We start from the raw sequence: 6,148 nt of genomic DNA, 5'->3' as shown, positions 1-6,148 counted from the left end.
AAAACCAACACCAAAGATCAATCGCGCACCAGACCCAGAGCGCAGCCCAGCCCTGCCTTGGCCACTGGGTACTGCGAGGAGCAGATGCGAGCAGGCTTCAGGGACAGAATCTCCAGCAGCTGTGCAGGTCCCTCCACCCACGGGCGCTAAAGGTCAGTGAGAGAGTCTTTTTGGCTAGCCAAGAAAGGAGCGGGGTGTCTCCGTGACTCAGGCCCCCTCAGGAGGCAGCAGCAGGGTCGGCGGCAGACAGGGGCTCCCAAAGCAGGCAGGAGCTGGGATCCATTGTTGAAGGTCTCTGCATAAACCCCCTGAGGGAACTGAGCCCTGTGTGGTGGCCCTGCCCCACCTGAGCACCTAAACTTAATCTCACACTGAATAGCAGGCCCACCCCAACCAAAAGCCCTGAGGCTGGGAAGCAGTATTTGAATCTCAGACCCCAAGCACTGGCTGGGTGGATCTGGAGGCAAAGTGGGTGTGGAGAGGACACTCAGAAGTCAAGACACTGGCTGGGAAAATGCCCAAAAAAGGGAAAAAAACAAGACCATAGAAGATTACTTTCTTGGTGAACAGATACCTCCTCCCATCCTTTCTGATGAGGAAGAACAAGGCTTACCAGCAGGGAAAGACACAGAAGTCAAGGCTTCTGTATCCCAAACATCCAGAATAAATGTTCAATGGTCTCAGGCCATGGAAGAGCTCAAAAAGGATTTTGAAAATCAAGTTAGAGAGGTGGAGGAAAAACTGGGAAGAGAAATGAGAGACATGCAAGAAAAGCATGAAAGCAGGTCAACACCTTGCTAAAGGAGACCCAAAAAATGCTGAAGAAAATAACATCCTGAAAAATAGGCTAACTCAATCGGCAAAAGAGGTTCAAAAAGCCAATGAGGAGAAGAATGCTTTCAAAAGCAGAATTAGCCAAATGGAAAAGGAGGTTCAAAAGCTCACTGAAGAAAATAGTTCTTTCAAAATTAGAATGGAACAGATGGAGGCTAATGACTTTATGAGAAACCAAGAAATCACAAAACCAAACCAAAAGAATGAAAAAATGGAAGATAATGTGAAATATCTCATTGGAAAAACAACTGACCTGAAAATAGATCCAGGAGAGACAATTTAAAAATTATGGGACTACCACAAAGTGTTCTGGTACAAAGTTCACAGGCAAAGGCAGAATACCAGAGGCCATCATCACAGAGGGATGTCAAGGAAAGGCATTCCCAAATAACTCAGTGAGTTAGGGCCAGTACTAATGAGGCCAAGGTTCTGGATTTTACCCAAATGAGGGTCAATTAACTTCACTCCATTTCGTGATCCCACTTAGCACACAAATTCATGCCATTCATGACAAAGGAGACTGGGTAAGGAAATATCAGATCAACACACCCCTTCACTGGTATTGGGTGAGGGAGGAGTTGGATGCAGCCAGAGTGTGGGGGGAGGTAAGAAAACAACTCAGAAGTTTCCTACTGCTGGGGATCAGGACAATAATCTCCACATCTATGAAAGACAATGCTTTATAGGCAGTACATTACGTTCAGAAGGGAGACAGGTGTTATTCAGGCAAAGAATGTACTTTCTTATACAGTTCAAGGCCTGGGTTTCCATTTCACAATGCATCTGGATTCTTATAGCTCTCAGGAGGTTTGTTATTTCTCCAAGATAGCAGACTCCCTCATTTAAGAAATTCAAATAATATAGATTTTACTCCCTATTTGAAGTAACAACTTGATTTCAGCTGTATTTTTAAGTATGTGACTGTGTTTGTGTGTATGTGTGTAAAGGAATATTCCAAACGAGCCACTTTTCAAGGACTCCTAGGAGCATCTGAGGGAAGTTTCCTTAGCAGGAAACTCATAGTGCTTAAATTCATCAGGTAGCACAAGATTGCTTATTTGTTTTGATGCTTGTGTACAAGTTATATCTTCGACTAGAGAGAATTGATGCTAAAAACTTTAAAAACAAGATGCAGAGGAATAATATTTGGACATGGAAAAAGGTGAAGAGGAGGAATGTAATATTAGCATCCTATCTTACGTGCTATTATGTGATTTCCTTAGGGTTTCCAGTACAATGACATCCTACAATCCCTCTTCTTACTCAACTCCTTTAGGAGACACACGGGGAAAAAATAGTCATCTCATCTAGTGTCTCATAAAAAGAGATAGGACTGCAAAAGACCAGAATACAGTAACTCATTCTGCAAAGTCAGAGAGCTGTATGTCTGCTCATTCACCCATAGTCCAAAAAGGGCAAATTACTCTCAGCTCTTAAAAAGGTAATGAGTGGGCCAATTATTTTCTCAGGGGATAGGACCAGGATGAAGAGTAACTGCTTTGTGTATAATGAAGATAAGCAAAGTGACTTAGAAATGTCATCTTCAAGTAGCCTCTCTTACTTGATGGGAGAAATGTTCACAGGTGTCTTGCCTGGTGGCTCCACCACTGAAAAAGTCAAGATTCACATTTGGTTGAGGCATGGTGGTCTCAAATATACGATAAACTAATCTGAATTGACTATAAATTTTTTGATAACCAATCCTGCTGTGTATTTGAACTTGCCGACAGCAAGTCTGCTTTTGTCTTTAATGACGAATCAATTTTTATAGGAGCCATCAGAAATCAGAAAAAAGATAATTGTTTTTGAGTAGGCCATGAATACATGTTGCTACATAGTAGGACTTTTGATATGGGAATGATTGCTATTTACTTTACACATTTCATAATAATTTTCAATCCTACATATAAAATATTATTTTTGATTAAGATTTATTTTTTTTTACAGATTTACAGATAACCAGGTACTAACACTGTCCTGCTCTTTAGTTCACTTAACTTTTATGTGCTTCTAATACATTGATTTCAGAAATGATCCCCTGCCTTCTACACAGGAATGTTGCAAAGATCAGTGTGGTAAAGCATTAAACACTTTGAGTTACTTGTAGAAAATTTTAAAAATTTTATCAGTTTAAGGTATTCTAATCAAAAGTATTGTCTGGTACTTTCTTTACAAAGAAACCAAGTATTGGATAATTTCATAAATTTCATAAATTTACATGAGCAAGGCCAATACTTCATCATTTTAAAAACTCACTTAAGAAAAGCCAGAGAACCTTTATTTTGTTTTTTCATGATATCAGAAAGCCCATCAAACTAAAAGATTTTGTATTCCTTTCTTAATTAGGAATCATGGTTATTCACAAAGTTCTTCTATATTCAGTCTCATTGAGGAGCAACTGATTCATTAACTCCATTTAATGAAAACAATAATAGGTTGACACCACTGATGGGAAGAAAGAGGATCTTTGTGGGGGGAGTCAAAACTGTAATACTGAGTGTGAAGATCTAAAAGTGTGGGATTTCATAAATTCATTTTGGTATTAGAAATTGAGCACAAAATGATTTACATGGAAGAAAATAGTTGTCCAAAAGGTTCTGGTTTTAAGCAAGTCAGCACAAATGTTTCGGCTGTGCTGGTTTGACTTTTTAAGTTCGAACAGTAGAGAGAGGTCATCCAAGATACTTCGCAGCCAAATGAATAGTAGTGGACAGACTATTATTAAATCCAAAAGGCCAAGTACATGATGAATGTAGAATTTAAAGCAGGTATGCCTGAGGCACATTCTCACAATGATATCATTCTACAAAAACACAGGAGTAACTTCATGGTCAGTGAAGTGGTAAGAAGTATTGAGTTGCATGGGGAGGGTGGGAGAGTGGCTGTTTAGCCTGGGCTGAGGTAGGATTCTTCTGACTCAATTTCCCCACTGATACCTGACAGACTTTAAGCTTGACTGAATGCAAGTTGACAATCCTGCCTGGTACTGACATGAAGTTGGAGAGATATTGTTTCCCTGCAATGTCCCTACTCTTAGTGGCAATTTCCTATAGTCAAAAGATTTGTAAACTTGATACCAGATTCATTAAATTATAGATTGTTGGTAGGGGAACATCCGAGGTTAAGTCAAAAATTAAGCTATTAGGTTTAGGACTTTAGACCAACAACAAAAAGTTAGGGTCCTTTAATTCTTAGTAATAATGTGGAGATAATTAGGTCAAGGGCTTGTGAAGTTAGCATGCATAGTTATTATTTGTGTCTCAGTTGGTTAATGTTAAAAAAAAAAAGTTCATTTGTGGTCTGTATTGCAAATGCTTTAAAAGAAGTATCACCTGACCAAAAACTGGAATTGTTTTATGTGATTTGAACTGTGTTAAAAAATGAAAAATAAAAAAGTATTGAGTTGAAAAACAGTGAAATATTAAGGGATATTAATATATTGTTCAACAATCCTTTGAATTTGTCCTTTGTCCATAGATCGGTGGGATCTAATATCAGTCTTCAATGAGAAGCATCATAGTGTAGCAGCAGCTAAGTGGTCAGACTCTGCAGTAGATAGGATGCTGGACTTAGAGTCAGGAAGAACTGAATTGACCTTTGGTTTCCTCATTGGTAAAATTGGGGTGATAATTGTGTCTACATTCCAGGGTTGTTGTTAGGATAAAATAAGATAATAACATGTAAAGGACTTTGCAGACCTTATCTGTACAGACCATGCTCTTCTATCCAATACAGTATAAGCTCCTTGAAATTAGGGACTGTTTTATATTTGTCGCTCTATCCCCAACACCTGGAAAAACATACATTGTGAGATGTTTAAGAAATGTTTGCTTGATTGTAATGAAAGACAAATATGACAACTAAGATCCTAAGAAGGATGAAAGAAATTCAAAGAAGAGTTCCAAGCAAGTGATATGAGAAATTTAAGGATATATAGATAACTTTCACCTGGTAGGGTCAGAGAGGGTTTCCTATAAGAGGTAGCATCTGGACTGGTCTTAAAGGAATGAAGGGAAACCAACAAATGACATTCAGGGAAAAATCTATTCCAGATTTGGGGAGGGGGTGATGTCATGAATAAAGACAACGAGGCAGGAGAGAGCAGAATGAAAATTGGTGCTACAAAGAATTTTGCATCGTAGAGTATGTGAAGGAAAGTAATATCGTATGAAGTTAGACAGGAGCTTTGAGCGAGATTCTAAATGGCTTTTAAATACCAGAGTCTATATGACAGGAAGTATAATGTAACAGAAAAGATAGTGCCCATTAAAAATAATTTAGAAATATACAGAGTTTCAGGAACAGCATTATTAATACAGTGAATGAACTATTTAATGAACTACTTAATCCATAAAAGTTCAATGGAGCATTTAAGAGGATACTCCCTCCATTAGAAAAATTTTAAGGCACACATTATTCCCTCAATTTGTCTTCTAAACCTAGCACAGGTTCTGAGTTCTCCCTCCCAGCCCTCACTCACAATTGGAAGTTGAGTCTTCAAAGGAAAGATGAATATAAGTAACCCCAAGGAGTTTCAGGTAGTGTATGCTCTCCACTGATAGTGGATAGCCAGAGTTTTAAATAACTTTTAGAAATAGGAAACTACTGATATGAAATGGTAAGAATAATTGGTATTAAACATCTATCCAAACCAAGGATTCACTGTCCCACAAGTACTTAAATAGTTCAGGAGAAAGTTGACTCAACCTTAGAGAATATGTGGCAAAAAAATATTAATAATTCTGATTTTCTCCATTCATTGAGTCCTCATGAAGTACCCTTTAGCTCTAGCTTTGTTCTGGGCTTCTTATAAAGGCCTAGGGGCATCTAGCTGCTCCTCAGGCCACTGCTGCTCCTGGGACACCAATAACAAAGCTGACAAAAAATCCAAATTTTCCAGCCTTTTAGATTTCACAAAGTTGTTGCTGGCCAAAGAGAGAAAGGAGACAGAGTATCTTTCCTCACTTACCCCCTCCCAAGTGCTTCCCTCTCAGGAGCTTAGCTATAGCTGTTTCTCCACGAAGTTAGCTTGCCACTGGAGTGCTGAATTCCAAACAGCTTACTCTTTTATCCAAGCTGCATAGAGTGTGACCAACCACAAATCATTTCCTGCTGGCATCATTGGCTTTCATCTAAGGCTCAAAAACATTTCACTCTTTGGAAGGGGAAGAGAGGGGTCATTCACACCTGGTATATACCTTTGATTGTTTTATTGATTCAAGAAAACTACTTAGGCTTTGCTCACACCTAGTTTATGCCTCTGGTTGATTAATTGACTCTTTTAAGGGGTTAGGAGACTATAATTATTAAGTTT

Source organism: Notamacropus eugenii, chromosome 3 (assembly GCF_028372415.1).
Source record: "Notamacropus eugenii isolate mMacEug1 chromosome 3, mMacEug1.pri_v2, whole genome shotgun sequence".
NCBI classification, from domain to species: Eukaryota; Metazoa; Chordata; class Mammalia; order Diprotodontia; family Macropodidae; genus Notamacropus; species Notamacropus eugenii.
Note: the sequence above shows the minus strand (reverse complement) of the source record.